Raw genomic sequence first — 21,546 nt, 5'->3', positions numbered from 1 at the left:
TTATCGGGGTTGATCTCGATTCCCCGATTCGACACCATGAAGCCAAGGAACTTGCCCGAACCGACCCCGAAAGCACATTTCTCGGGGTTGAGCTTCATGTCGTATTTTCTCAGTATCTTGAATGTTTCCTGCAAATGTGTCAAATGGTCCTCTGCGCGCAAGGACTTAACTAGCATGTCATCAATATATACTTCCATTGACTTACCTATTTGTTCTTTGAACATTTTATTTACTAGGCGTTGGTAGGTAGCTCCTGCGTGTTTTAGCCCGAAGGGCATTACGTTATAACAATATGTTCCATACTTGGTGATAAATGAAGTCTTTTCTTGGTCTTCCCGGTTCTTTTGAATTTGATTGTACCCAGAATAGGCGTCGAGAAAACTAAGGATCTCGTGGTCGGTCGTGGCGTCCATCATGCGATCAATTTTGGGCAATGGAAAAGAATCTTTGGGATATGCCTTGTTCAAATCCTTATAATCTACACACATCCTAAGTTTGTTCCCTTTTTTAGGCACTACGACTACATTGGTTAACCATTCGGGATATTTCACCTCCCGAATGGACCCTATTTTGAGAAGTTTAGTTACCTCATCCTTTATGAATGCATGCTTTACCTCGGACTGGGGCCTTCTCTTTTGATTCACTGGCCTGAACTTTGGGTCCAGGCTCAATCGATGTGTTGTTATCTCTGGTGGGATCCCGGTCATTTCTAAGTGGGACCAAGAACAACAATCTATGTTATCGATAAGGAATTTAATAAGCTTTTTCCTGAGTTCTGGGGTTAACCCCGTCCCTAGGTATACCTTTCGCTCGGGCAGGTACTCGATCAATATAACCTGTTCCAACTCTTCGATCGTTGATTTGGTGGAGTCGAATTCTTTAGGAACAACGAAGGTTCGAGGGGTCAAAAAATCTTCTTCTTCTCCCTCTATTTCCCGATTCCCTGATTCAATCGACACTGATGGCTATGATTGCTATTTTGCTTCCTGTTTCCCTTTGATGTTCGATTCTATCGATGTTGACAATGCCGATATCGGTATTACCAGATCGACCGCGAACATTTCCTTTATAGCATGCTGCTCCCCGTACACTATTTTTACCCCGTCCGACGTCGGGAATTTCATCATTTGGCATAGAGTCGAAGGGACTGCCCTTATGTTGTGAATCCAAGGCCTCCCGAGTAGGGTGTTGTACCTCATGTCGCCCTTGATTACATGGAACTTGGTATCTTGGATAGTTCCAGCCACGTTCACCGGTAGGATGATCTCTCCTTTAGTTATTTCACTGACCATATTGAAACCGTTCAAGACCCGAGCTGCGAGCACGATTTGATCTTGTAAGCCAAGCTGCTCCACGACCTTAGATCGGATGATATTCGCCGAGCTACCTGGATCCACTAAAACACGCTTAACTTGAACTTTATTTAATAAGATAGAAATTACCAGAGCGTCGTTGTGAGGTTGAGAAATTCCTTCTGCTTCCTCATCGTTGAATGATACGGTGCCTTCTAGCAAATAATCTCGGGTCCGTTTTAACCTAGTAACTGATACCTTAGTGCATTTGAACACGGGCCCTTGTGGAATATCGACCCCGCCGACGATCACATGGATTACATGCTGCGACTCCTCCTATTCATTTTTCCTGTTGGCATCCCTTTCTCTGAAATGATTCTTGGCTCGATCACTTAGGAACTCTCGAAGGTGGCCCTCATTAAGTAAACGAGCTATCTCCTCTCTTAATTGTCTGCAATCCTCGGTCTTGTGATATGCGTGCCATGATATTTACATATCAAATTAAGGTTTCTTTAGGAAGGATCGGTCTGTATGGGCCTGTGCCATCTAGTATCTTTGATTCTTCCAATTGCTGATACAATACCTTATGCATCGACACTAAAATTATATTCTGACAATCGAGGTGCCTCTGTGGGATCGGCATACTTATCAAAACCACTTTTGCTCATAAGTCCCTGAGAATTCTGTCCCCGATCACTCCTTCGATCGTTCCGGGCAGAATTGCGTCCTGGGCCACTGTTCCTGCAATCTGCGATGTATGGTTGATATCGGTCTTTGTTCAACCATGGCTCCCTGTCGACGTCCCTCAGATTTTTAGCTGCTGACCTGTTTGGATGCACTGAACCGGAAGGAGCTCCTAATTGGTCATCCTCAACCTTGATCTTCGATTGGTACCGATTGTGTACATCGGCCCAAGTTACCACCGGATATTCGATCAAAATTTGCTTCAGTTGCCGTGATGCTATCGAACTTCGTTCATTCAATCCCTGAGTGAAAGATTGAACGTCCCAATCATCTGTGACCTGTGGCAACTCCATGCGTTCCATTTTAAATCGTGATACGAACTCCCTCAGCATTTCATTATCCCTCTATCTTACATTGAAAATGTCTGATTTCCTTGTCGTAACTTTTATGGCCCCGGCATGCGCTTTTACGAAAGAGTCTGCTAACATGGAAAATGAGTCAATGTTATTTGGCGGTAGGTTGTGGTACCAAATCATTGCCCCCTTCGATAATGTTTCTCCGAACTTCTTCAATAAAACAGATTTGATCTCATCGTCTTCCAAATCGTTACCTTTGATGGCGCATGTATAGGAGGTCACATGCTCGTTGGGATCGGTGGTCTCATTGTACTTAGGTATGTCCGACATAAGAAACTTTTTTGGAATGGGCTTTGGAGCCGCACTTGGGTGAAACGGCTTCTGCATAATATTTTTTGAATCCATCCCTTTCAAAATTGGTGGTGCCTCCGGTATCTGATCAACTCGGGAGTTGTATGTCTCCACTTTCTTATGATTAGCTTCAATTTTCTTTTCTCCCGACTCGATCCTTTTGGTTAGCTCCTTGAGCATTTTTATTATTGCAGGATCGGTCCCCGATTCATTACTATTAGGCCTTTTTGGTACTGGCTCGGCACAACGGGTGGCTTCTGGTTCTACCCCACTCAGAGTTCTATGTTGATTTTGTAGCTGTGCAATAGTGGCTTGCTGAGCCTGTAACATTTAAAATATTACCTGGAGACTAACCCCTCCATCTCATCTGCCCTATGCACCTTGGCCACTAGATCGGCCTTCTCTGTGTATGCTCCCTTCGTTGCCTGTGCCTAGGTCTACATTTAAAGCAACGTGCGAATTGACGTCGACTGGGTTGGCAACCGGTGCTCTCCCGAGATCAGTTTGTGGCACTTCGACCCCTGGTGCAATTACATTGTCGTTCTCCCCGTGAAATCCGAGGCCATTGTCACCATGTGTGGGCGCGTTTTGTGAGTTTGACATGTTTTAACCTAAAAGCAAAGATACTTGGCAAGAACAAGCGTAAAATAGTGTGTGTTATCGGAATCAGTATTGAAAAATCACTATTATCCTTAGCCCCACGGTGGGTGCCAAACTGTTTACCCTAAAATTTGGATAACAATTAAATTTATATTGTGGTTTTAAGTATATGTGATTATGTCCAATTCCAATTGACAAACGAGAAAACAAATAGACAATATAGACTGTAAAAATAAATCAAACCAGTATATAAGCTAAGCCTCAACCTCGAACCAAAGTAACCTCGAGGTGATGTAGTATGAACAATGAAGAACAAGGCAACTCAGATAAACATTTAGTAAAGTAGTAAGCAAGAAAGAAATGATTGTATATGTTTTTCTCAGTGAGCAATGATAATTAAAAATGAATGGAATTCCTTTTTATAATGTAGACAAGTCCTAATTAAGGTATATTTCTAATTACAGTAGGAAATCATGTCAACAATTAATTAACCGTTATAGGCTTGATTCGTTTTGAGATTTACGCCACGATCCTCGATCAATCACGGATATCTCGCCCTTTCCGTTATAAAGCTATGCCGATATTACTCAGAGTCTGCCTATTTCTGGCCTCGATTGATGTCGACCTCGATCCGAAAAGAGGCTTCGAGTTCAGACTCGGCGTCCTAGCCCTTCGACGTAACATTCCTATCTCGATCAAATAGTGAAATCGGGTAGCCCGATTTCTACCGTATGCAGAAGCGTTCCATGTGATTCTGCCGAATTCGTGATCTCATTCCTCTGTTTTAGGTGCATCAATTATGTTGGTTCGATTTCTCAATCGGGCATTAATTCCCATTTCTGACAAGTAAAATTCGACTTGTTAACTTAACTTTTGTGGAGTAGTTTTCCACTATGCTCAAGACCCACATAGCTAAAAGCGAATGGTCAGGAATTCTTCAAATCCAATCAAGTCTTGACACATGAATAAGAAAAAGAACCTTTCTTTCCCTACAAATTTCTGCTACCATCTTTAAAATTGAACCAAACAAAGAAAACAATTCTCTCTCGTAAACAGGAATAAAAAGCATGTCAAAGTTTAGCGCACTTTTCATTGTGGCCATTCTTCTGTGCTTCAGTCTCAAATCTGCAGCTCACCCTGATTCCACTTTGACGAAAGCACAATTCAAAGTAAGTCGATATTGTTATAAAATAAAAATTATAAAGTAAATAAATCGAAGATAAGTATAGACAGAGATTGATATATTATTCAAACTTCAAACTTATGTACATAATGAACTGAAAACTCCTCTATTTATAAAAGAAAGGAAGCAGCTGCGAAACTTTTCAGGAAGTAGCTGTAAGGCTTTTCTTTAGCTGCTTGTAAGTTGTCTGCATGAGCTGCTTGCAACCTGCCTGTTTAATAAGAAACTGCTGCAAATCATTTCATTGAGCTGCTTGCAACCTACCTGCATCAGTTGCTTGTAGATAAATTTCAACAGAGTACTAAATGGATAATCTTCTTCAGGAAGATTATCGATAGCGAAGTAATAAATGGACATCCACAATATAATTATTTTCATAACACTCCCCCTTGGATGTTCATTAAAAGGTATTATGCCTCGTTAAAACCTTACTAGGAAAAACCAAGTGGGAAAAATCCTAGTGAAGAAAAAAGAGTACACATATTTAATAATACGCATTTCTAACTGCCTCATTAAAAACCTTATAAGGAAAACCTTGTGGGAAAAAACCTTAGCAAGAAAAAAAGAGTATATCGCGTATTTTACTCCCCCTGATGAAAACCTTGTTTCAAATATTTCAGTCTCCGCATTCCAATCTTGTATACCATCTTCTCAAAAGTTGAAGTTGGCAAAGATTTAGTGAATAAATCTGTCGGATTGTCACTTGAACGGATTTGTTGCACATCAATGTCACCATTTTTCTGAAGATCGTGTGTGTGGAATAATTTTGGTGAAATGTGCTTCGTTTTATCTCCTTTTATAAATCCTCCCTTCAATTGGGCTATGCATGCAACATTGTCTTCGTATAAAATTGTGAGTCTTTTCTCACATTCCAAACCACATTTTTCTCGAATAAAATGAATTATTGATCTCAATCATACACATTCCCTACTTGCTTCATGAATAGCTATTATTTCAGCATGATTTGAAGAATTAGCAACAATACATTGCTTTGTGGAGTGCCATGATATGATAGTACATCCATATATAAATACGTACCCGGTTTGAGATCTAGTTTTATGGGGATTAGATAAATAACATGCATCTGCATAACCAACAAGATCTGCACTATCTTTGTTAGCATAAAACAAACTCATATCAAGAGTTTCCTTTAAATATCGTAATATATGCTTAATCCCGTTCCAATGTCTCCGTGTAGGAGAAGAACTATATCTTGCTAGTAAATTAACAGAAAATGCTATGCCAGGCCTTGTAGCATTAGCAAGATACATTAATGCACCAATTGCACTGAGATAGGGTACTTCGGGACCAAAGAGTTCCTCATCCTCTTCTGGAGGTCGGAACAAATTTTTATTCACTTCAAGTGATCGAACGATCATCGACATACTCAATGGGTGCGCTTTGTCCATGTAAAAGCATTTTAAGACCCTTTCTGTATAGGCAGATTGATGGATAAAGATCTCGTCTCCTAAATATTCAATTTGCAGACCAAGACAAAGTTTTGTCTTTCCAAGATCTTTCATCTCAAATTCTTTCTTAAGATATTCAATTGCCTTTTGGAGCTCTTCTGGAGTTCCAACAAGATTTATGTCATCAAGATAAACAGCAAGTATAACAAATTCTTAATCCATTTTCTTTATAAAAATACAAGGACAAATAACATCATTTATGTAACCCTCTTTCAGCAAATATTCACTGAGGCGATTATACCACATGCGCCCAGATTGAGTACATTTTTCGAGATTTTGAATATGCTTCAGGCATTTTAAATCCTTTCGAGATTTTTATGTAAATTTCATTATCAAGTGACCCGTATAGATAAGCTGTAACCACATCCATTAGATGTATTTCAAGCCTTTCATGTAAGGCTAAACTGATCAGATATCGAAATGTTATGGCATCTATAACGGGTGAATATGTTTCTTCATAATCGACTCCAGGTCGTTGTGAGAATCCTTGTGCAACAAGGCGAGCCTTGTATCTTTCAACTTCATTTTTATCATTCTTTTTTCGTACAAAAACCCATTTATGACTAACTGGCTTTATACCAGCAGGTGTTTGGACTACTGGTCCAAAGACCTCTCTTTTAGCAAGTGACTTCAATTCCGATTGAGTTGACTCTTGCCATTTTGGCCAATCAGATCTTTGTCGACATTCTTTGACAGATCGGGGTTCAAGATTCTCACTATCTTGTATAATGTTAAGTGCAACATTATATTCAAAAATATTATCCACCACTATTTCAGATCGATTTAAATTAATCCCATCACCATTAGAACTTATTAAAAGTTCCTCACTCACTTGAGTCTCGGGTTCATTGATTTCTTCAGGAATCTCAGAACTAATCAGATCTTAGGTCTCTTCAAGAGATCCCTTCGTAATATCATTTCGATCATTTGTCGATTTTTGTTTTCTAGGATTTAGATCCTTAGAACCCAAAGGCCTACCACGCTTCAGGCGTGCTTTAGGTTCACTAGCTCTCATGCTAGTAGATGGTCCTGCTGGGACATCAATTCGGATAGGCACATTCTCCGCAGGGATATGTGACTTAGTTATCCTTTTCAAATTAGTAAATGCATCTGGCATTTGATTTGCTATATTCTGTAAATGGATGATCTTCTGGACCTACTGATTACATATAGGGGTACGTGGATCAAAGTGAGATAATGATAAAACTTTCCACACAATTTCTCTTTTGATTTCCTGTTTCTCCCCCCCTAATTGTGGGAAATTTGTTTCATCAAATCGACAATTTGCAAATCGAGCAGTAAATAAATCTTCCATCAATGGTTCAAGATAGCGAATAATAGAGGGTGATTCAAACCCAACGTATATTCCTAACCTTCTCTGCGGGCCCATCTTACTGCGCTGTGGTGGTGCTACTGGCACATATACAACACATCCAAAAATTCGTAGATGGGCAATATTTGGTTCATGACCAAAACCTAATAGTGACGGAGAATATTTATTTTAATGTGTCGGTCTGAGACGGATAAGTAATGCTGCGTGCAAGATAGCATGGCCCCAAACAGTAGTGGACAATTTTATTTTCATAAGTAGTGGTCTTGCTATCAACTGCAGGTGTTTAATAAATGACTCTGCAAGGCCATTTTGAGTATAAACATAAGCTACACGATGTTCAACTTTTATCCCAACTGATAAAGAGTAATCATCAAAAGGTTGAGATGAGAATTCTCCAGCATTATCAAGGCGAATAGCCTTTATAGGATAATCTGGGAATTGTGCCCTTAATCGAATTATTTGGGCTAATAACTTTTCAAATGCCAGGATACGAGATGATAGTAGGCACACATGAGACCATCTTGAAAATGCATCTATTAGGACCATAAAATATCTGAATAACTCATTTGGTGGGTATATAGGTCCACATATATCCCCATGTATACGCTCTAAAAAGGCAGGGGACTTAATGCCAACCTTCATTGGTGATGGTCTAGTGATCATTTTGCCTTGATAACAAGCATCACAAGAAAATTCATCATTTGTAAGAATCTTCAGGTTCTTTAATGGATGCCCACTCGAATTTTCAGTAATTCGTCTCATCATTATTGATCCAGGATGGCCCAAACGGCCATGCCAAAGCACAAAAGTATTTGAATCAGTAAACTTTCGGTTTACGATAGAGTGTGCCTCAACTGCATTAATTTTTGAATAGTATAAGCCAGAAGATAAAGTTGGTAACCTTTCTACAATGCACTTCTAGCAAGAAAAATTCTTTGTAACACAAAGATATTCCATATTCATTTCATCTATCGTCTCAACATGATACCCATTCCGGCGGATATCCATAAAACTCAACAAGTTTCTTCGGGAATTGGAGAGAATAATGCATTGTCTATAATAAGTTTTGTTCCCTTAGACAGAAATACAATAGCTCTTCCGGAGCCTTCAATCAAATTTATATTACCAGAAATTGTAGAAACATTTACTTTTTCCTTATGCAAATAAGAAAAGTATTTCTGATCTTTGAATATGGCATGAGTTGTTCCACTATCAATTACACAAATATCTTCATGATTGGTCTTTGATCAAAACATAATTTGAGGATTATCCATATTCTTTAAAATGACATAAACAAAATAAATATGATAGTGAACATCATTATCAAAGCATAACTTTTATTTATGTACACCTATTACATAACCATACTATCTACTACAAACAATAAATATTAAAATATTTACATCTTTACAGATTCATCACCGATCACATGGCTTGTTTCTCCTTTCGGGAGTGCAAAGTAATCAGCTATATCCAAATGCATGAAGTCTAAATTATCTTCAGAAATAAAATTTGCTTCAGCAGTTTTCTCAGTCTTCTTCAGGGAGGCTTGATACAGTTCAACCAGGTGCTTTGGCGTACGACATGTACATGACCAGTGCCCTTTTCTTCTACATCTATAGCATGCATTTTCTACGTTTGCTGCTTGCACCGCTTCATGCTTTTGTTCCTTCCTTTTCCACTGCTGGTGGTGAGGATGGTTCTTTGGTGCATTGTTATTACCATGATTAGTGTTTCTTTCCCGACCACGGCCATGACCACAACTGGGGCCACGTCCTCTTCCACGCTTAGCTTGGTGGAAGTTCGTCTCATTCACTTAAGGGATTGGACAAGAACCAGTAGGCTGACTTTCATGGTTTTCATTAGTAGCCCATTATGTTGCTAGGCTATAAGAAGATGTGAGATAAGTTCAGAATACTTTTTGAATCCCATCTCTCGATATTGCTACTGCAGGAGCATGTTCGAGGCATGAAAAGTGGTGAAAAGTTTTTTCAACATATCATGATCAGTAATATTATCACCACATAATTTTAATTGAGAAATAATTCTGAACATAGCAGAATTATTCTCACTGATAGATTTAAAATCGTGTAGCCTTAAATGAGTCCAATCATATCGTGCCTGTGGAAGAACGACCATCTTCAGGTGGTCATATCTATCTTTCAAATTATCCCACAGTATGACTGGATCTTTAATAGTAAGATATTCAATTTTCAGGCCCTCATCAAGGTGATGGCGTAGGAATATCATTGCTTTGGCACGGTCTTGGTTTGATGTCTGATTTTTGTCCTTGATGGTGTCTGCTAGATCCATCGCATCAAGATGAATTTCGGCATCAAGCACCCAAGACATGTAGATTTTGCCTGATATATCCAGGGCTACAAATTCAAGTTTAGGAAGATTTGGCATTATTTAGAAAAAGAAAGTTCGTACATGTGATACTTTCAAAGTATTTGCTCGAGATGACAGAGTCTCGTGCTGATAACGTGTTATAAAATAAAAATTTTATAGTAAATAAACCGAAGACAAGTATAGAGAGAGATTGATATATTATTCAAACTTCAAACTTATGTACATAATGAACTGAAAACTCCTCTATTTATAGAAGAAAGGAAGCAACTGCGAGGCTTTTTCAGGAAGCAGCTGCAAGGCTTTTCTTTAGCTACTTGTAAGTTGTCTGCATGAGCTGCTTGCAACCTGCCTGTTTAATAAGAATCTGTTGCAAATTATTTTATTGAGCTGCTTGTAACCTGTCTGCATCAGCTGCTTGTAGATAAACTTCAACTGAGTACTAAATGGATAATCTTCTTCAGGAAGATTATCTATAGCGGAGTAATAAATGGATATCCACAATATAATTATTTTCATAACACATATCTTAGTTATTGTACCTTTTTTGTTTTTTTTTTTTTTCTAAAATCACGATTTTGTTAAATTTGCAGATACTTCGAGACCTCTGTCACACAGATCAAATTAGCCCGTTACTTGCTCTATTTTAATTTGTATTACACATTTTGATTTTCGATATTCAAACTATGTGATGTTTGACCTCATTTTAAATACATTTTTATCATATCGATACAAGAAGAATAGCATTTTATAGGATTTTTCGTGTAGTTTTTAAATATGTAATTTTATTTTCAAAATATTGAATTGAACTAATTCAATTTATTTTCGAATATTAGTCAAAGGACTCTCAATAAGCGAAGTATATCACATAATTTAAAACAAAGGGAGTATAATTCATCACTAGAGAATTACGAGTTCTTGATATTTCTCCGTTTACTAAATTTGTGTGGTCATGTGGGTAGGATGCATGATGATAAAGTTGAAAATGATGAAGGAATATGTGGAGGGGCAGAGGAAGAGGATTGCTTGAAGAGGAGGACAATGGAGGCTCATATTGACTATATTTATACTCAGAGTAAAGATCATCCATGATTCAAAGTTTATGGGCTTCACTTCCATTTAGTGAATGTATGACCAGTCGCTGATTATAGTAAAACTTCTGTCTTGTGGAGGCAACTTTTGTTCCGATTTTCCGGACCCATTTTCTCTTTGTCTTCTTTATTTTGTCATAGTAATCATTCCAAAATGAGTTGGAAGAGAAACTCTTAATTCTTACGCATATGAATTTGATATGTCACTGTCCAAAATCCCAATCAGTCGGGGTCGTGATGGCGTCCAATATCGTTTGCTAGCCAAGCCAACACAATGACATAATACGAAAAGCAAAGCAATAAATATCTGATAACTAATTGATCACGCTCTACTCTAGTCTTAAATAGGATAAGCGATCACTGCAAATATTATCCGGTCTAAGAGTCCGAAATCGAATCCCACATAGAACTAAGGTTTCACTATAACTGTTCAATATCACCAAGAGGGAAAGCTCGAATAACTTCTAAGTTACTTAAACTAATTAACTAATGATTATCAAAAGTAGTAGCAATTTATCAACTAAAGAAACTAAGGGTTGGAAACAAAATTAAGGAGGCCTAGAGTTATGATTTCCCAAATTGTCGGAATCCTTCCCGCTACATCTTCTATAATTGGCCTTAGTATTCTCTACTAATCATGAGCACTCGACTTATCATAATTCTTTCTCGAGCAACTATAATAATGTACTAGTCATATTCTCTCGAATTACGTCAGCTCGCACTTTTTCACTACTCACTATGATCACGTCAAAGCTTCGTTATCTCTAATTCCGCTTTTAAATCTGCCGTATTGATCTCTCATATATCTTAGAAGTGATGTTGCTCAACAACCGCCTAAATATATATCCTTTCTCAAGTAACACATGATAAATAGGTACAGTCAATCGATGACCATTCAATCAACTGAAATAAGCACGTAGTTGAACAAGTGTATAAATCCAAGGGTTAAATTATATTAAATGCAACAGAAAATCATCCTTCAAAAGGTTCCATCAAACCCTATATGAGAAAGTTTAGCTACACGTAAATATATTAATAATCGTGATAATAATTGAAAGAATTCAAATACAGATTGAGGAAGAAGGGAAGAGAAAACTCGAGTGATTCATTGCTTCTAAGTGTCCCGTAACCTTTTGCCGCTCCAATAATGTCTCACCCCTCAAAAACTAACTTTAAGAGGTATTTATATGGTAGGGTCGAAGTCTACACGCCCAAACATAATAAGGAAATAAAAGTGGCTCGGATAAGCATCATCGGCGCGGGGCATTGTCAGAGCCACCAACATTACTCCGCGAGGCACCATCAGAGGTGCCAACATTACTCAGCGAGGCACTATCAGAGGTGTCAATGACAATGCCCTAGACAAAGCCTTGCACTATCTATGGCTGTCACTTTTCATTACCTTGCGCGTCTTTGTTTATTGCTCCATTTTGTAGCTTTGAGGTACCATTTCATGCAACGTTTCTCCGCTTCATATCCAATCATTCCTACACGTAAAATTAACTCTATTAAGCTTAACTATCGCACAAATTAGCATCTAAACAACAAGCAAGTAAGGTAAATAACGTCAAATTATTATAGCACGACGTCAGTAATCAATAACATAACATAAACTACCCTAAGATTCGGTGCCATGAGTACACGACGTCTAGATCAAGCTAAATACAAGGTTTATAAAGAAATACAACACTCCGAAATAAAATGGAAATAGAACAATGAAATAGGAAAGTGACTCTAAGACCTACGGACGGGATGTTGCTCTACCTTGAATCACTGTCTTGTATGATAAGTGCATCTTGGGACTCCACTAGTACCAATGTCAAAATCTTCACATGAAGTGCAGAAGCATAGTATGAGTACAACCGACCTAATATAATCAGTAAGTGTCGCCCTAACCCCGACAAGGTAGTGACGAGGCTAAGGCAAGACACCTACTAAATATATATATATATATATATATATATATATATATATATATATATATATATATATATATATCAGAAATAACAACAAAGGACACCCTCCTCGCAAATGCGAAGCTGCTCTACCTAGTACAGTATCGCAAAAGCGACACCGGGTCGCAAAAGCAATCCCCATCCAGATCGCAAAAGTGAACAGTTGTTCCACCCCACTTTCACTTTGGTATCTCCAATCTCTGAGTCAACTCACCCGGTTTCAGATGCCCATACTACACCTGTTGATAATTTAAATACCTACAGACATGACTGACAATATCTTTCTTGATCCTCTGCCACCAATAGTGCTATTTCAAGTCACGGTATATCTTCGTGATGCCTGGGTGAATGGAATAGCGCAAACTATGAGTCTCCTCAAGGATGAACTCCCTCAACCCATTAACATTTGGAATACAAATTCGTCCCTGAATCCGCATAACACCATAATCTCTAATCACAACCTCCTTGGAACCACCCTGTTGCACCATGTCTTCCAAAACCAACAAGTGAGGATCATAAACTGGCGAGCCTTGATATGCCCAACAATGATGACTTTGCCACAACCCAAACAAGAACCCATCTTGGCTCCGAAACATCCAATCTCACGAACCGGTTGGACAAAGCATGAAGATAATGGCTTCACCACTACCGGTAAGTATGTCAAACTGCCCATGCTCTCAACCTTCCAACTCAATGCAAAAACCATTACATTGGCCTTCCCCAGATGGTACAATATGGTAATATCATAGTCTTTCAACAACTCTAACCATCTCCACTGCAAAATTAAGGTCCTTCTGCTTGAACAAGTATTGGAGGCTCTGATGCTTAGTATGGACCTAACATGGAACGTCGTATAGGTAGTGCCTACAAATATTCAGTGCGAGAACAATGGTTGCCAACTTAAAATCATGTACAAGGTAATTCTTTTCATGAACCTTCAAATTTGGAGACACGTAGGCAATCACCCTACTATCCTGCATCAATACCGCGCCAAGCCCAATACATGATGCATCACAATACATGGTGTAAGATCCCAAAATGGTAGGCAACACCAATATGGGGATTGTAGTCAAGGAAGTCTTCAGCTTCTGAAATCCCACCTTACATTCGTCGAACCATCTGAAAAAGTACCCTTCTGGGTCAACTAGGTCAATGGGATTGAGATAGATGAAAATCCCTCCACAAACCGGCGATAATAACCTTCCAATCCCAAGAAGTTCTGAATCTATGTAGCTAAAGTAGGTCTAGGCCAGTTCTGAACTACCTCAGTCTTCCTATGATCCGCATTAATGCCATCGAAAGACACAATGTTTCCAAAAAAGGCAACCGAGTCCAACCAGAACTTACAATCTAAAAATTTGGCATATGAATGACAATCCTTCAAAGTTTGAAGAACGATCATGAAGGATCATGAAGACGATCATGAAGGAATATAGATAAAGCTTTAACACCCGGTTCATCAAATCCATAAAGGCTACTGGGCATTAGTAAAGCCAAATGACATCATAAAGAATTTATAGCGAGCATACTGAGTCTGAAAATTTGTCTTTGCGACATCTGGTTCCCTAACATTCACCTGATGGTTGCCAGATCTCAAGTCAATCTTAGAAAGCACTTTGACACCCCGAAGCTATTCAAATAAGTCATCAATCCTTGGTAACATATATTTGTTCTTCATAGTGACCTTATTCAATTGCCGATAATCTGTGTGCATTCTCATCGATCCATCCTTCTTCTTCACAAAAAATATCGGTACACCTCAAGGCGAGACAGTAAGTCTAATGTACCCCTTAAAAATCAAATCGTGCAACTGCTTCTTCAATTCTTTCAACTCAACAAAGGCTATACAGTATGGTAGAATAGAAATAGGATGAGTGCCTGGAACTAAGTCAATAGAAAAGACGATATCCCTTTCGGGTGGCATACTTAACAAATATGTAGGAAACACCTCTGGGAACTCTCTCACCACTGGAACTGAATCCATGGAAGGCACCTCGACACTATAATTACAGATATAAGCAAAATACGCCATACACCTATTCTCGATCACACCCCAAGCCTTCACATATCAAATGACCCTGCTAGTAGAGTAACCAAGAGTCCCTCTCCCCTCCTATTATGGAAACCCTGACATGGCCAACTTCACAGCCTTGGCATGACAATCGAAGATAGCGTGATATGGTGACAACCAATTCATGTCCAAAATCACATCAAAATCTACCATGTTAAGTAATAGAAGCTCATCCATGGTCTCATATCTCTCGATAGTGTCCAAACAAGTATGATAGACCCTGTCCACCACATTAGAATCCCCAACGGGCGTAGACACATAAACAAGACCAGTCAAGGAATTACGAGACATATCCAAATATGAAGCAAAATAGGATGACATATACAAATAAGTAGAGCCCAGATGAAATAAAACTAATGCATCTCTATGGCAAACTTGAACAATACTTGTGATGACCGCATCAAATGACTCTGCCTCGTGTCTAGCTCGAAATGCATAGCAACGGGGCTGAGCCCTACCAATCTGACCTCTGCCTCTCGGACGACCTCTCCCTGTTTGGCCTCCACCTCTAATGGCCTGACCACCACCTCGGGCTGCCTGACCCCAACTAGCTGCCTGAGCGGGTGGTGGAGCAATCGGTCCGAAACCATGGCACGAGTACCCTACTATGGCATGTTGCTTTGTGACCTCGGGCAAAACCTCATGACTTGCCTCAGATCTCCAAGAGTATAACAAGTCCTCGGGTTGTGTGTGACTTCTGGCCCTAGAACAGACCTTGTCTAGCTGAATAACTATCCGAATAACTCTAAATCAAATGTGCATTAATCAGAGTTGAAGGTGCTCCATATGCTAGCTGCTCAGGATGAGACCCATAAGAACCACGGCTGCCCAAGGCATCGTGTGATACCTAAAGCACTAACGATATCGTCTTGATGGAATGGCCTCTACCAAATGAACCCCTGCCTCCAGATGAGGCACCACTGAAACCACCGAAATATCGAGGCCTCTTTTTAGATTGCGTCACTCTACCCTGACCATGAATCATCTCGGTCCATAAAACAACCCCCACAACTTTAGTGAAAGATATACCATACTCGAACTTTCTGTCCATCTATGGTCTGATACCATAAGTAAGTCCATCTATAAATCTTGGCACTCACTCCCTCTCAATAGGAATCAGGATAGATCCATAGTGTGATAGATCCACAAATTGGTCTCATAGTGGATAGTGGTCATGCTACCCTGCTAAGGTGCTAAAACTGACTACGTAGATCCTCTCGTTGAGTTAAGGGTGGCAAGTGAGCCGGTCCGGGCTTGGGACATGCCCGGGACCGTGGGATAAGTGACTGCCAACTCAAAATTATGTACACGGTAATTCTTCTCATGAACCTTCAAATGCGGAGACACGTAGGCAATAAGTCCTGCATCAATACCGCGCCAAGCCCAATACATGATGCATCACAATACGCGGTGTAAGATCCAAAAATGGTAGGCAACACCAACACAAGGATTGTAGTCAAGGAAGTCTTGAGCTTTTGAAATCCCACCTCACATTTGTCGGACCATCTGAAAAAAGTACTCTACTGGTTCAACTTGCTCAATGGGTTTTAGATAGATGAAAACCCCTCCACAAACCAACGATAATAACATGTCAATCCCAAGAACTTCCGAATCTATATAGTTGAAGTAGGTCTAGGCCAGTTCTAAAGTACATCAATCTTGTTATGATCCACATTAGTGCCATCGGAAGACACAACTTTGCCCAAAAAGGCAACCGAGTCCAACCAGATCTCACAATTCGAAAACTTTGCATATAAATGACAATCCTTCAAAGTTTGAAGAACGATCCGGAAATGCTGCTCTTGCTCCTCTCGACTGCGGGAGTAAAACAAACTTTCATCAACAAAGACGATCACGAAGGAATATAGATACGTCTTTAACACCTGGTTCATCAAATCCGTAAAGGTTGTTGGGCATTTGTCAAGCCAAATGACATCACTAAGAACTCATAGCGAGCATACTGAGTCAGAAAAGCTTCTTTGGGACATCTGATGCCCTAACCTTCACCTGATGGTAGCCAGATCTCAAGTCAATCTTGAAAAACAATATGGCACCCTGAAGATGGACAAATAATTCATCAATCCTTGGAAATGGATACTTGTTCTTGATAATGACCTTTTTCAATTACCGATAATCTGTGCACATTCTCATCGATCATTCTTTCTTCTTCACAAACAACATCGGTGCACCCCAAGGCGAGATAGTAGGTCTAATTAACCCCTTAAAAATCAAATCGTGCAATTGATTCTTCAATTCTTTCAACTCAACAAGGGCCATACAATATGGTAGAATAGAAATAGGTTGAGTGCCCGAAATTAAGTCAATACAAAACTAGATATCCCTGTCGGGTGGCAAACCTAACAAATATGTAGGTAACACCTTTGGGAACTCTTTCACCACCAGAACTGAATCCATTGAAGGCACCTCGATACTTGAATTACATATATAAGCCAAATATGCCAAACACCCCTTCTCGACCATACCCCAAGCCTTCACATATAAAATGTCCCTGCTAGTAGAGTAACCAAGAGCCCCTCTCCACAAATATTATGGAAACCCCGACATGGCCAACATCATAGCCTTGGCATGAGAATCGAAGATAGCGTGATATGGTGACAACCAATTCATGCCCAAAATCACATCAAAATATACCATGTTAAGTAATAGAAGCTCATCCATGGTCTCATAGTTCCCGATAGTGACCAAACAAGTATGATAGACCCGGTCCACCAGAATAGAATCCCCAACGGGCATAGACACATAAACATGAGCACTCAAAAAGAATTACGAGACATATCCATATATGAACCAAAATAGGATGACATATACGAATAATTAGAGCCCAGATGAAATAAACTGATGCATCTCTATGGCTAATCGGAACAATACCTGTGATGACCACATCAAATGACTCTGCCTCGTGTCTAGCTCGAAATGCATAGCAATGGGGCTAAGCCCCACCAAGAACCACGGTTGCCCAAGGCATCGTGTGATACCTGAAGCACTGACGGAATCTGCCTGAAGGAATGGCCTCTACCAAATGAACCCCTATCTCTAGATGAGGCGCCACTGAAACCACCCAAATGCCGAGGCCTCTTTTCAGATTGCGTCACTCTACCCTGAGCATGAATCATCTCGATCTTGAAAGCAATCCCCACCACTCGAGTGAAATAGATACCATACTCGGTCTTTCTTGACATCTATGGACTGGTACCATAAGTAAGTCCACCTATAAATCTTGGAACTCTCTCCCTCATAATAGGAATCAAGATAGATCCATAGCGTGATAGATCCACAAATTTGTCTCATAATGGGTAGTAGTCATGCTACGCTGCTGAAGGCGCTCAAACTAACTACGTAGATCCTCTTGCTGAGTGAAGGGAATGAACTTCACCAAGAATAGCTGTGAGAACTGAGCCTAAGTGAGAGGAGGTGAACGTGTTGGTCTGGCCCGAACATACTCCTGCCACCACCTCTTGGCGGAGCCATGCATCTGAAACATTGTTAAGTGAACTCAATTGGCCTCCACTATACCCATGTTGCACAATACCTCAGGGCAATGATCCAAACAATCTCGAGGGTCCTCAGAAGGTGTACCACGAAAGCGAATATGAAATAACTTGGTGAACATGTCCAACCTCTTCAGCCCTTTGGACAACAACGTAAGTCCCTCCCCGGACTAAGTAGCAATAACAGGCTTAACTGCTCCAACTGGCAGAACTGCTGGAGTCTGATATCCATGAGCCATATGCTCTTGAGTGTGAGTAGCGGGAGTTTGGGCTCCTCCCCTAGCCTGAGAGATGGCTGGTGCCATAAGAAACACACCGGCCTGGGCCAAACTCTCCATAAGGCCAACCATGTGGACTAGGGCATCCTGAAGTACGGGGGTGGGAATGAACCCCTATGGGACCTGAGTCGGTCCAACTGACATGGTCTGAAAAGGGATCTACTCATCCTGCGCAATCTAAGGCTCTGCAAAAGGTGCAATTGCACGGGCTCTAGACTGAGTTATGCCTCTACCTCTGGCTCTGCCTTGACCACGACCTTTACCCTGGTAGTGGCAGCAACCTGGGGCTCTGGCTCCTAATCAGTTGTGCATATCATAGGTGTCCTCACCATCTATGAGAGAATAGGAATAGAATGATTCAAACTCAATAATAGAGTAAAGTTGCACGATATAGAAATAAAGAAGGTGAAATTTCCTAAAGCCTTATAGCCTCTAGAAGATAAGTACATATGTTTCTGTACCAATCCTCAAGACTCTATTAAACTTGCTCATAACTCGTGAGACCTAGGAAACCTAGTTCTCTGTTACCAACTTATCGCGGCCCAAAATCCCAACCAATCGGGTTCGTGATGGCGCCTAAAAGTACTTTCTAGGCAAGCCAACACAACAAGATAATACGGAAAGGAAAGCAATAAATATCTGATAACTAATCAATAACATAATGTAACCACCCCTACATTTGGTGTCACAAGTACATGAGCATCTAGATCAAGCTATATACAAGGCTTTGAAAAAAAATACAACATTGTCTGAAATAAAATGGAAACAGAACAATGAAATAGGAAAGTGAGTCTAAGGCCTGCGAGCGAGATGTTGCTCTACCTCAAATCATTGTTTGGTATCCGCTAAGTGCCTCTCGGGACTCCGTTGGTACCAATGTCAAAATCTGCACAAGAAGTACATAAGCATAGTATGTGTATAACTAACCCAATATACTCAGTAAGTGTCGAGCCTAACCCAGACAAGGTAGTGACGAGGCTAAGGTAAGATACCTGCTAAAAACCTGTGCATATATATAACAAGTAAAGCATCAAAGAAACAATAGGCTAGGGACATATAGAAAGGGGCAACACATGAAAATAGAGAGTAAGAATCATTAAGAAACCTCGCTCAAAATAAACACCTAACCAGCAACTCAAGAACACGACTAGAATATTAGATCAAGAAACAAATTCAACAAATTGCACGGCATCACCCTTCGCGCTTTTACTCTCATCCTCATCATATATCATAAAGGCAAGTGCACAGAATCACCCTTTATTATTTTACTATTATCCTCACCATGTAGTAATAAAATAGCAGGTGCACAACATCACCCTTCGTGATATAGCCTCACATTCACTCTAAGAAAGATATCAATATGAAAACAAGGCACGGCAACAACCTTCGTGATTTTCACTCTTCCTCACCAAGCATTCACAAAAACACAATACCAAGTAAGGTGGGAAGAAAATTCAACTTTAACAATAATATCGAAATTCGCTCGTCATATGAGAATCATTCCACAATTATGGCCAACAATCAATCACAAGTTCCACGTTCTAAACACCCAATATCTCAACAATTCAATATGATAAATAACTTGAAAGCAACTAGTTAAGGAATAAGCAATCAATCTAAGGCCCGGAAGGCATAGTAAAGGAAATAGTGTGGTACAATTAAGACAAACTTCCCACCTGCATGCTTATCCCAATCGCCAACATATATGCACTCGTCACCTTGCATATATGCCGTCCCCAACACATAGTTCACACATCAAATAGATTCGTTTCTACCTTAATTTTCCTAAATCAAGATTAACCATAACACTCAACTCTTTTTGCAACAAAATCACAATCAACCACGACATTTCAAACAAGACTCCAAACCAATCGATCTAGCCAAAAATCAATCAAACAATCCAAAATAAGTCTTAGAAACTACCCGCGAATGAAAAAGGTTCAATTTTGATCATATTTGAAAAAGTCAACAAAAAGTTAATCTGGACTCACGTGGTCAAAATCTGTGATTCAGACCAAATCCTAATTACACATTCACCCCCGATCCCGGATATGTGATTCGTAAATTTTATCAATTTCCTAAATTCTACCCAAAACCCCTAATTTCTAGCTTGAAATTCATAGATTTTTGTAAAGATCTCATGAAAAGTAGTTCAAATTGATTGAAAACTAATTAAAGATGTTTACCAATGAATTTGAAAAGAAAAAACTCTAAGGAAATTGCATCTCTAGAGTCGAGGGTTGAAAAATGAGCTAAGTCCCATTTTTCCACTATTACCCACCTGCAGATGGAGCAATTGCGAACTCTATTGCAATGTCCACAAATGAAATGGTGGGGTGAAATTGGCCAGCTTCATATTTCCGAAGCTTAGGTCACTTTTGCGAGGGGTCGAACCTTCGCATTTGTGATGCTTTTGTTACATTTGTGACTTTCGCAATTGCGATACATATGTAGCAAGTGTGAACTCGGGGCTTGATCGCATCTCCAATCACCTGTTCGCTTTTGCCAGTAATAGTTCGCAATTGCGATACCTGCAACTGGGTAAAAGGCAAGGGTTTCAAGAATTAGCTCATTTTATTTTATTTTTGAGATCGAGACTCAACATATAGGTGATTTTGGAGAGAAATTTCTTCGCAACTTCATATGTTAATAACTTTAACCTATTTTTTCATTTTTATTGCTTTTTCAAAGATTTTCATTAATAAATCTAAGATTTCATAGAGTAGAAATAGGGTTTTTAGGTCGAAATTTAGGATTTTTTTTATTTTAGAGATTTAGACCTCGTTTTGAGATTGGATCTCGAAATAATTTATATATTTGGACTGGGGGACAATGTGTAAACATGATTTGGTCTTAATTTTGGATTTTGACCAAAACAATAGAATCTCCCACAGACATTGACACATATATAGGATAACTCAAAGAATCACGAGATATATCCAAATACGGAGCAAAGTAAGGTGACACACATGAGTAAGTAGATTCTGGATCAAATAAGAGTGATGCATCTCTATGAAAAATAGGA

General features: G+C 39.6%; 1 long non-coding RNA gene across 1 annotated transcript; it reads left to right on the top strand.

Annotated features, from left to right (window-relative positions):
* Window positions 1-4,313: 4,313 nt before the first annotated feature.
* Window positions 4,314-10,896, top strand: LOC108946854 (uncharacterized). The gene is made up of 2 exons (XR_001971237.3): window positions 4,314-4,452; window positions 10,580-10,896. It is a non-coding gene; the product is annotated as an uncharacterized lncRNA (long non-coding RNA).
* The last annotated feature ends 10,650 nt before the right edge of the window (window positions 10,897-21,546 follow it).

This window comes from Nicotiana tomentosiformis, chromosome 3 (genome assembly GCF_000390325.3).
Source record: "Nicotiana tomentosiformis chromosome 3, ASM39032v3, whole genome shotgun sequence".
In the NCBI taxonomy this organism is placed as follows: domain Eukaryota; kingdom Viridiplantae; phylum Streptophyta; class Magnoliopsida; order Solanales; family Solanaceae; genus Nicotiana; species Nicotiana tomentosiformis.
This window is presented reverse-complemented; position numbering and strand designations above follow the sequence as displayed.